Here is an 11,297-nt window from a genome sequence, read left to right on the forward strand (position 1 = left end):
ATGAGCTCATGAAGCTTTGACTGACACAGGGATACAAGGCAGAAGTGCTCGCTGTCGCCATTACTGTTTGCACTGGCCATAGGGCCAATGGCTCTTAGCGGTTCAGCGGAGTGTAGGGGTCAGAGGTAGCACTGGGTGTCGCTCTATGCCAATGGCCTCTTGCTGTATGTTTCGTATCCATTGGAGAGTATGGGATGGATTATGGGCCTGCTGGGGAGGTTTGGAGGGTTCTCAGGGTTCAAACTGAATGTCGGGAAAAGCGAGGTATTCCCGGTGAATGAGCTGGGACAGCGGGCTAATTTAGGGGGGATTTCATTTACGGTAGCGATGGATAGGTTTGGGTATTTGGAGATTCAAGTAGCGAGGGAATGGACGGGACTCGCTAAGTGGAACTTAACGACGCTGGTGTAGGAGGCTAGGGAGGATTTTCAGAGGTGGGATACACTGTACTTAACGTTGGCGGGGAGGGTCCAAGTGGTGAAAATTTATATTCTGCCGAGGTTCTTGTTTATCTTTCAGGCTCTCCCGATCTTTATACCAAAGGCCTTTTTTCGGAAAGTGGACACGATCATTTTGTATGGGAGCGGGAAGGTGCCGAGGGTGGGGGGGACCCTGCTACAGAGGCAGGGTAGGTTGACGTTGCTGAACTTGCTTCATTATTATTGGGTGCCGAATGTTAGACGTTTAGCTGCTGTTGTATAAAAGGTCAAAGGTTCTGCTCCTTTTCCACAAACACCTTTATTTCACTTCAACAGACTCTGCACAAAACTCTATTTTCACATCACCGACACAAAGGCCACCTGAAGCCTCTTTACATATCAGTGTCAATTATTGGATACTTAACATAAATGAGATAACTAATTGGAATTTCTCTTAACCCATTACTTAACAGTCTCTCCTTGCTTGGAGAAAAACAAGAGTTGAAAACAAATTTACAACTCAAATACACACACATACACCCCCCCTTCTCTTTTCCTTTTGTTTGGAAGAAAAAAAAAGTCATAGAAACAGGTGCCCTTCATTAACAATACCCAAAGGCTTCTGTGAACTAGCCCCTCTTTTTGCAAAACAGTCTGACAATTGATAGCTACTGTCGACCCATTTAATTTTTGCTGCCTCCCCTCTGTCCAACATCTGCTTCAAACTTGCGATGTCTATAGAACATAGAACAGTACAGCACAGAACAGGCCCTTCGGCCCTCAATGTTGTGCCGAGCCATGATCACCCTATCCTTAACCTTTTTTCATTGACACTTTTTGTAGAGTGCTTATTTTCCCACAGGGATTTATTGTCAATGTGACATTCAATAGGTATATTATCCAAATCCCCTAATCCCAAAATTTCTGTCAATATTTAATATAAAAGGCCATATCCACCGCCTCTACAAGGCTTAACGTCTCAGCAGCCAAAGTGCTTTTGACCACTCTCCTTATTTTCTTTGATTCCCACAAAAGAGGGCAACATTTACCATTGTTCCCCAAAAGGAAAATTATGAAACAACCTGCGCTTGAAACCCCATCACATAAATTTGCATAGGACGCATCACTATAAACTATGAGTTTCAAGTGCCCAAGATCACCTTAAACTGGCAACCTCAAAACACACTCCTGCATTTCTAGTTTGACCAACGCTTTATTTGCTCTCATTATGTCTTCCACTTTGGGATCATTCATTTTTGTACTTAACTGTAAGACATCAAAACTCACATCAGTCTAGTCTGTCTACCTAACCAATTCAGTTGCCCAATTAAACTTCGCAGTTGCTCTTTTTCCATCTTTGAAACCATTGCATCTTTTTGTGAAACCCGGCCACGACTAATTGCTATCGGGCAGATGCTTTCCAAATAAGATTGCTGACGTAAAGTTGCCCCTAACTTAGTCTGTCCTATTTCCAGTCCAATATATTTAAATGCACCGGAAGCCTGAGTTCCAACCCTGAACTATTTCCTCAAACCAGAGATTATAATTGCTTTGAAATCACTAGTCCCAACCCACAAAAAATCATTGGCATGCATCAGAAAGATGCCAGAAAGATTTCCTTTATAGTGCCAGTATAACATTGCCAGATCTGCTTTCAACTGGCAACAGCCTAACATTAATAAAACTGACCTTAGCGAAAAATACCAGGCTCTAGATGCATCATTAAATCCATATACACATTTGTTCAACTTCCAGAGTACACCTTCTGTGTCAGCTGCCTCTTTAGGAGGACGGAGAAAAATGTCTCTCTGGAGCTGATGCCCCTGCAAAAAGGCAGCTTTTATATCTATAGATTTGCATTCCCATGCCTTTGTGTCTAATAGAGTCAAGAATATCTTTAAAATAACCTTTCCTGCCATAGGTGAAGCTACCCTTATATCCTTTTCTTCAAATCCCCTTGCCACAAGCCTAGCCTTTGTCTTATAAGTTCCATCTGGAAGAACCTTTTCCATGCAAATCCATCTGTGGGATAGAGCTCTTTGTCCCCTATCGGGTACTTCTGTGTATACCCCAAATTCACTCCAACTATGCAGTTCTTGCTGTTTGGCATCTTTGGTAACTTTTTCATCTAATTTATTGGAAACCACCAATATCTCACGTGCATGTGGGCTTCTACTCCTATTAGTATTCATAGTCTTACTCCTGTTCCGTGAATTTGATAAACTACGTCCCCTCTCCCGCCTGGTATCTAGTTCTGTATTGCTAGAACTTTCCCTTCTGCTGTGGGATGTCCTTTCAATAGTTCTTGACCTTTTCCTGCGGACCTGTTCACTATCTGATGTACTATCTGAACTGGTACTGCGTTTCTGTGCCCTCCATTTTTGAACTTTGTGTTCATAATCCATTGTCTTGACTCCCTCCCCTGAATGCTGTACATTCAACCAATGTTTATACTTTCTAGTGGTCTTCCCTGCTCCACTAATAACAGTTGCATCCTTCCATTGACTCCACCCGTCAGGCAAGTATGTCACTTTTGTACCAACTTTTGGCAGTTGTCCTTTCGGAAAAATGGCCTGTTCTAATTCATCAGAATTGTGGTGTTCCTCTACAGAAACCCTGTCTATATCAGTTAACTGGTCCTCATAGTTCTGTAACACATGTGTACCAGATGACTCTGGTTCCTCGTCATGTCTGTCTGCTCTGTCTAAATTTGAAAATTTGTAATCTGTACCCATTATCCTTGATGAATGTACCCGAACAGTTTGATTGCCATGTTGCAAAATAATTGTTTTGCCATCTATGCCTATGATCTTCTCTGGGCCTTTCCATTCATTAAAATTGTCTCTCTTATAGTATACTATGTCTCCTTGCTGAAAAACGGTATTAAAGCTCTGCGAATTCTTTCAGAGACTTTGGCTTCCAAAAAAGCCTTTCTACTGCTATGTAATGCATTTAAATGCTCAGCAAAGGCAGAGCTAATTGTGGTCCCTTCCCAAGCTGGAGGCTGGTCATCTAAAATGGACGGAATTTTTGGATTTCTACCAAACACTAATTGATAGGGACTATAGCTCCCAACGATCTGCAATGAATTCTTTGCATCTACCACCCATGCTAAAGCTAAATGTAGCTTGGTCTATCTGCCACAACTTTCCGGAGCAGGTCATCTATTACCGCATGGTTTCTTTCACACACACACCATTACTAAATGGGCTTTCCACAGCCGTATTCATAACTGTGATATTCACTTTTTAAATACATATCTCGAAACTCATCATTAGCAAATTCTCCCACATTGTCCGTAAAGAATTTTGCCTGTGGGTCCATTCCTGTCCCTATCCATTTTTCCACGATTTGATCCAAAATTACTCTCTTTTTTTTTCTTCGTACAATCGTTGATTGACTAAATTTGGTTGCTAAATCTACAAAACGCAAAATAAATATATTATTGGCTTTATCCCAGACCTTAAGGTCCATGGCCACAATGTCGTTAAAATCTCTGGCCAAAGGTAGGGTTACTATCGGTCGTGCTGGTGCCCTTCTGTACTTCCTACAATCTTCACAGCGATCACTAACCTGTTCTATCAGTTTAGTATAGTCTTCATCCCTTACCCCTGCATCCGTTAATAAATTGTTCAGCCTCCAAGGAGACGGATGCTCAAATTGCCTGTGCAGTTTTACTACAACAAGCTTTTTATCAGCTAAAGTCCCATTTTCAACTGCCATTAACACATCCTTAACCACTCTACTTGAAATATTATTTGTCAGTAATGGAATACAATAGTGTCCCGACTGTGTAAATTTTAAGTCCACCATCTTTCCAAAAACTGTTGTCTTATCCTGTTCCATGTCCAGTTTCATGTGTGCTTTCTTCATCGACGGTCTGTTCAGAAGCAAAGGTATCTCACTTGATACAGCATCCGTGCTCATGAAATGATTCACTCCGGCAATATTGCAAGGGATCACCACTCCTTTCAGCAACTTCAGAGCATTATCATCTCCAAACCTGAAACTTGTGGAACTTTCATATTCCTTAACCTTGTTACGATTTTCAGCATTCAAGGAGTCCAGGCAACATTTGAACCAGTCAGTCCCACACACAGTAGATGTGCAGCCACTGTCCAATACCGAACAATTGAAGGAATCTGCAACCAACACCCTCATGTGGTTATTGGATAGGCACATGGAGCACACCACAATGACAGGGAGTGGGATAGCTTGATCTTGGTTTCGGACAATGCTCGGCACAACATGAAGGGCCTGTTCTGTGCTGTACTGTTCTATGTATTACCGGCGTAAAACTGCTTGTTAATAGGACAATGCCTTCTTTCTGGTCACTATCTTTTTCCTCATGTGTCGCTTCGAACACTATTATAACATGTTGGACAGTTGAATGCATAATGGTATTGAGAGTCACATCGAAAACATTGATTTATCATACCCCGGGTATTTCTGGGGTTCATCGTCCTATTGTAGGTTCTAACTTGGTTTCTGTCTTCATAATTTCAGGGTCCCAATCTCCTTCTATAGTCTTGGAACCTGTTTGTAGCCGTGCGATTTCGCCAGCCTGTTAGCAGTGTTATCTTCCATATTCTGCTTCATTGTAGACTGACCTATTTGGGTCATCGGAGCCATTGGAATCGAATGTTTCCCCAGAAACTTTTTTAAAGCTTCTGTCATCTGATCGAATAAGGTTTTCTTATCTGCAAACTGAACTCCTGTCAAAATCAGGAGCCTATCCATGTTGCTCACTCTGGCAGTCAAGTAATTTAAAGAACAACACAGACTGTGGAAATTCCAGGTTGTGTTTCTGCAGCCTTTTATATAGTCTGCCAAATTCCATTATATAGTCTTCCATGGAGAAATCTTCTATTTTCCGGAACCTATCAAAATCCGACCATGCTTCATATGCACTTAAGTCATCCTTTTCATAAATCTTATCCATATAATATAATAGAGTCTCCAGACCTTCTTCTGAGTCTAACTCTTCCAATTCCAGCTCAGAAAACACTTTGCTTCGGATTTTACTGTCATATGGTAGAGAAAGAGCCAATGCCATACCTTGTTTTCTCTTTCCCAAGACAGTTACCTTAGTCCACATAACTACTGCACTTCTCCATTGGTCGTACGATCCCCTTTCAGAAAATAAGGGGGGGGGGGGGTCATATCCGGCCATTTTTATCCTAGGTTCAGCCATAAATCTTCTTTTCTTTTTTCTTCTCACTCACTCTTTGGTTTGGTCTGGAAAAGTTGTATCTTTTAACCCTTCACATCTGCACAGCAACCATCCTCTGCTACCATTTGTTAGACATTTAGCTGCTGTTGTATAAAGAGTCAAAGGTTCTGCAAATCGTCACTTCACCTAACACAAAAGCCACCTAAAGCCTCTTTACATATCAGTGGCAATTATTGGATACTTAACATAAATGAGACAACTAATTGCGATGGCTCTTAACCCATTACTTAACACCGAATGTGGACAAGATGCAGAAGTGGTGGGAAGCAGAAGGGGTAGAGTGGGTTAGGATGGAGGAGGAATCTTGTCGGGGTCTAGTTTGAGGGCTATGGTGATGGCAGCCAATGGCTCCAAGTAGGTATTCAGGGAGCCTGGTGGTGCAGACCAAGGTGAAGATATGGAATCAGTTGAGTAATTTTAGGGTGGAAGGGATGTTGGTGTTAACGCCGCTGTGCGAGAATCATGGGTTTGAGCCAGGGGAGATGAACAGTGTATACAGGAGGTGGAGGGAAGTGGGGCTGGTCAAGGTGAGGGATCTGTATTTGGAGGAAGGGTTCGCCAATCTGGAGGAGCTAAGGGAGAAGGTAGAGCTGCCAAGGGGGAGTGAGTTCAGGTATCTGCAGGTTAGGGACTTTTACGCAAAAGGTCTGGAGGGGCTCCCTAGGTTGCTGGGATACACCCTGCTGAAAGGGGAAGGGAAGAATTGGGAATATATACAGGTGGTTGGGGGAGCAGGGAAAGAGCGGCTGGTGAAGATCAAGGAAAAATGGGAAGCGGAGTTGGGAGGGGAGATCAATGGGGGAGTATGGAGTGAGGTACTGCCTTGGATAAACTTGGACCTCCACTTGTGCAAGGACGAGCATGATACAGTTTAAGGTGGTGCACAGGGTGCATATGACTCGGGCGAGAATGAGTGGGTGCTTTCAGGGGGTAGCAGATGAGTGCGAGTGGTGTAGGCGGGGAGCCAGCGAATCTCGCACACATGTTTTGGGATTACGAAAAATTGGGAAGATTCTGGGCTGGAGTGTTCGCAGTCTTAGCCAGGATAGTGGAGGAAGAGGTGGACCCAGACCCTTTGGGGTTTCAGAGAAGCCAGAGCTCATGGAGAGGAGGTTCGCATCTCTCATTGCACGGCAGTCAATTTTACTGGAGCGTCGGTCGGCACTCCTGCAGTTGGAGAAGATAAAGTATGAGTTAAGGGGCTCTTCAGGGAGGTATGAGAACAGATGGGGGATGTTTCTGACCGTGTTTGAGGAGCTGTTCGTTGCAGGGGTGTGGGGGGTGAAAAAGGGGAAAAATCTGTACAGGCTGTATAGCTGATTGCTGGGAAGTATGTTTCCCGGGGTGTTTATTTGCTGTAACCTGTTTTGATACATGTTTGCAATAAAATACATTTTTTAAAAAGCAGTACCCAGTACAATGTGCAAAAGACAAGGCTGAAGTATTCACAACAAGCTTCAGCCAAGTGCTGAGTAGCTGATACACCTCGGTCTCCTCCGGAGATCCCCAGCATCACAAATGTCAGTCTTCAGCCAATTCGATTAATTCCACGGGATATCAGGAAACAGCAAATACTGCAACGGCTATGGTGCCCTGAAAATATTCCGGCAATAGTCCTGAAGAACTTGCTGCACCCCTAGCCAAGCTGTTCCAGGACAGTTACAACATTGCTATCTACCCTGCAATGTGGAAAATTGCCCAGATATGTCCTGTTCACAAGAAACAGGACAAATCCATGCTGGCCAATTGCTGCCCCATCAGTCTACTCTTGATAATCAGTAAAGTGATGGAAAGGGGTCATCAACAGTGTTATCAATCGGCACTTACTCAGCAATAACTTGCTCACTGACACTCACTTTGGATTCCACCAGGGTCACTCAGCTCTTGACCTCATTACAGCCTTGATTAAACATGCACAAAAGAGCTGAATGCCAGAGGTGAGGTGAGAATCACTGCTCTTGACATCAAGGCAGCATTTGACTGAGTATGGCATCAAGGAGATCTAGCAAAACTAGAGTCAATGGAAATCAGAGGGAGAACTCTGTTGGTTGGAGTCATACCTGGCACAAAGCAATAAAAGCAAATTACTGCGGATGCTGGGATCTGAAACCAAAGAGAAAATGCTGGAAAATCTCAGAAAGTCTGGCAGCATCTGTAGGGAGAGAAAAGAGCTAATGTTTCGAGTCCAGATTACCAAGGGTCATCTGGACTCGAAACGTTAGCTTTTCTCTCCCTACAGGTGCTGCCAGACTGGCTGAGATTTTCCAGCATTTTCTGTCTGGCACAAAGGAATGTGGTTGTGGTTGTTGGAGGTCAGTCATCTCAGTACCAGGACATCACTGCAGGAGTTCCTTAGGGCTCTGTTGTTTGTATTATATATAAATGATCTGGAGGAAAATGTGGGTGGTCTGATTAGTAAGTTTGCAGATGACACGAAGATTGCTGGAGTTGCTAATAGTGCCGATGGCTGTCACAGGATACAATAGGTTATAGATAGATTGGAGACCTGGGCACAGAAATGGCAGATGGTGTTTATTCCAGGCAAATGAGAGGTGATGCATTTTGGAGGATCATATCTAGGTTTAAATTATACTGTAGATCCCTTAGGAACATTAACATTCAGAGGGATCTGGGAGTGCAGGTCCACAGTTTCCTAAAAACGGCAACAAAGGTGGCCATGGTGATTAAGAAGGACTATGGCATGCTTGCCTTCATCAGCTGGGGCATTGAGTACAAGAGTTGGGAAATCATGTTGCAGTTATATAAACCCTTGGTTAGGGCGCATTTGGAGTTTTGCATGTTGTTCTGGTCATTATCAGAAGGACTTGGAAGCTTTGGAGAGAGTTCAAAGGATGCCGCCTGGTCTCAAGGGTGTTGGCTATGAGGAGAGGTTGAATAAACTTGATTGTTTTCACTCGAAAGACAGAAACTGAGGAGAGACCTGATAGGGGTCTACAAAATTATGAGAGGCACAGACAGGTTGGATATTCAGAGGCTTTTTCCAAGGGTCGAAATGTCAATTACATGAGGCATAGGTACAAGGGAGGACGTTTAAGGGAGATGTGCAGGGTAAGTTTTTCGCGCAGAGAATGGTGGGTGGCACTACCAGAGGATGTGGTGGAAGCAGGCACATTAGCAACATTTAAGAGGCATCTGGATGGGTACATGAATAGAGAGGAAATAGAGGCATAACGGACCCAGTAAGGACAGAAGGTTTTGTTTTTAGTTAAAGCATCATGATCGGCACTGGCTTGGAGGGTCAAAGGGCCTGTTCTTGTGCTGTACTTTTCTTTGTTCTTTGTAATGTCCTCAGCCCAACCATCTTCACCTGCTTCATCAATGACCTTCCTTCCATCATAAGGTCAAATGTGGGGATGTTTGCTGATGATTACACAATGTTCAGCACCATTCATAACTCCTCAGATACTGAAGCAGTTCATGTCCAAATGCAGCAGACCCAGAGAATATCCAGGCTTGGGCTGGCAAGTGGAAAGTAATATTCATGCCACAGAAGTGCCAGGAAATGACCATTTCCAAAAAAAAGTATGTAACGTATGTATGTATCATTCCTTGACATTCAATGGAATTACTATCGCCGAATCCCCCACTATCAACATCCTGGGGATTACCATTGACCAAAAACTGAACTTGACCAGCCATATAAATACTGTGGCTACAAGATCAGGTCAAAGATTAGGAATCCTATGATGAGTAACTCACCTCCTAACCTCCCAAAGTCTGACCACCGTCTACAAGGCACAAGTCAGAAGTGCAATGGAATTGTCTTCACTTGCCAGGGCGAGTGAAGCTCCAAAAAAACCCGGCATCCTAGGGGCTTTTCACAGTAACTTCATTGAAGCCTACTTGTGACAATAAGTGATTATTATTATCATCATCATCATCAAGGACAAGGCAGCCCACTTGATTTCTACCCCTTCCAAAGAACAGCACAGCACAGGAACAGGCCCTTCGGCCTTCCAACCTGCACCAATCATAAACGTCTGTCCACAGATGGATAGTGGCAGCCATGTATACCATCTACTGCCGGAACTCACCAAGGTTCTTTAGGCAGCACCAAATCCACCATCACTACCATCTAGAAGAACAAAAGCAGCAGATACCTGGGAACACCAGCACCTGGAGGTTCTTCCCCAAGTCACTCACAAATCTGATTTGGAAATATATCATCATTCCTTCACAGTTACAGGGTGAAAATCCTGGAATTCCCTCCCTAACAGCACTGTGGGTCTACCTACACCTCAGGGATTGCAGTGGTTCAAGGCGACAGCACACCACCAGCTTCTGAAGGGCAACCAGGGATGGGCAATAAATGCTCGCCAGCAATGCTGACATTCCATAAAACACATTTTTTTAAATTAAAGGGGAAGGAAGAGAAAGAATTTTTCTGTCCCCCAATAACAGTATATTGGGAATTCTATCCTGTCCATTTTATCAACACCCTCCATTCTGGGTAAATTCGGTTGTGCTTTTCCTGATTTTCCTTCTCAGTCACGGTTATCTACGATGTGGAGATGCCAGCGTTGGACTAGGGTGAGCACAGTAAGAAGTCTTACAACACCAGGTTAAAGTCCAACAGGTTTGTTTCAAACACGAGCTTTCGGAGCGCAGCTCCTTCCTCAGATCCTGTTGTATTCTCTGACAATCTTCATCATTATCCGCAACTCCTGTAATCTTAGTATCATCCGCAAACTTGCTAATCAGACCCAAGTCATATATATATTACAAAGAGCAGAGGTCCAATACTGATCCCTGCGGAACACCACTAGTTACAGACCGAAGGAGCAGCGCTCTGAAAGCTCGTGTTTGAAAACAAACCTGTTGGACTTTAACCTGGGGTTGTAAGACTTCTTACGGTTATCTACGTTTCAGATATTTGAAACTGAATACAGCAATCAACAGGAAAGCAGTTTCCAGAGTCCTCATTGAGTGTGTCGCAGATCCTGTGTGTGGAAGCATTAGGTCCAACAGTCACCCACACTCCAGGAAAAGGCACATTGTGGCGCAGGATAGTCATGACCTTGATATGCCGTGGATCGGGTGTGATGTCCGTGGAATTACAGAAAGAGGTTCTTCGGCCCATCGACGCCATTTTCTAGGCGGGTGGACTGCCCGAGACCCGAAAAATACAACATGACCGTAGCTTTCCGATACCTCCTCAAACAGAGCGTACCAGAGTTCCCTGTCAGCCTGAATTCAGATCTCCTACCTTAATATTCTGCCCCAGTCGCTGCCTCTTTCCTGCTGCTGGTGGAAACTGAACAAAACTCACTCTCTACTAACTGTCTGATTGGATAGGATTCATGTCAACTAGCCGTCTGCCCACCAATCAATGAGTGGCATGGGCGGGGAGGATGAAATCCCGCCTTCGATTAACCCTGATTGGTGAGAAATCCCAAATCTGTGATTGCTCATTGGCCTGTCCTGTCAATGAGTCAGTCTGTTGTCGGGTCTAAATTCCAGCTGATTCCCCGTTTTAAAAAGTAGGGTTTAGGGTGGGGTTAGTAATCCATCCTCAATCTAGAATGTTTATTTACCTTCTTGATTTGAAACATTCAAATCCCGGTTTTACTCTAAAGTATCACAGCACAAGTTAAGGAGCCCATTCAGCTTATCGTTGAAAGATC

The 11,297-nt window shown here is 43.9% G+C and overlaps 1 protein-coding gene across 13 annotated transcripts in view; it reads right to left on the reverse strand.

The window, feature by feature from the left end:
• LOC119974368 overlaps positions 1 to 10,959 on the reverse strand; it is a 60,789-nt gene extending 49,830 nt beyond the window's left edge. For 7 of the 13 annotated variants that reach the window (XR_005462498.1, XR_005462497.1, XM_038813141.1 and 4 more), the window contains exon 1: positions 10,880 to 10,950. The gene's annotated coding sequence lies outside the window, so the exon portion shown is untranslated. Of the gene's footprint in view, positions 1 to 10,879 lie in introns of all 13 variants that reach the window. The other 6 variants (XM_038813149.1, XM_038813148.1, XM_038813143.1 and 3 more) reach the window with 4 other exon arrangements.
• Positions 10,960 to 11,297: the final 338 nt, after the last annotated feature.

This window comes from Scyliorhinus canicula, chromosome 12 (assembly GCF_902713615.1).
Source record: "Scyliorhinus canicula chromosome 12, sScyCan1.1, whole genome shotgun sequence".
NCBI lineage: Eukaryota > Metazoa > Chordata > Chondrichthyes > Carcharhiniformes > Scyliorhinidae > Scyliorhinus > Scyliorhinus canicula.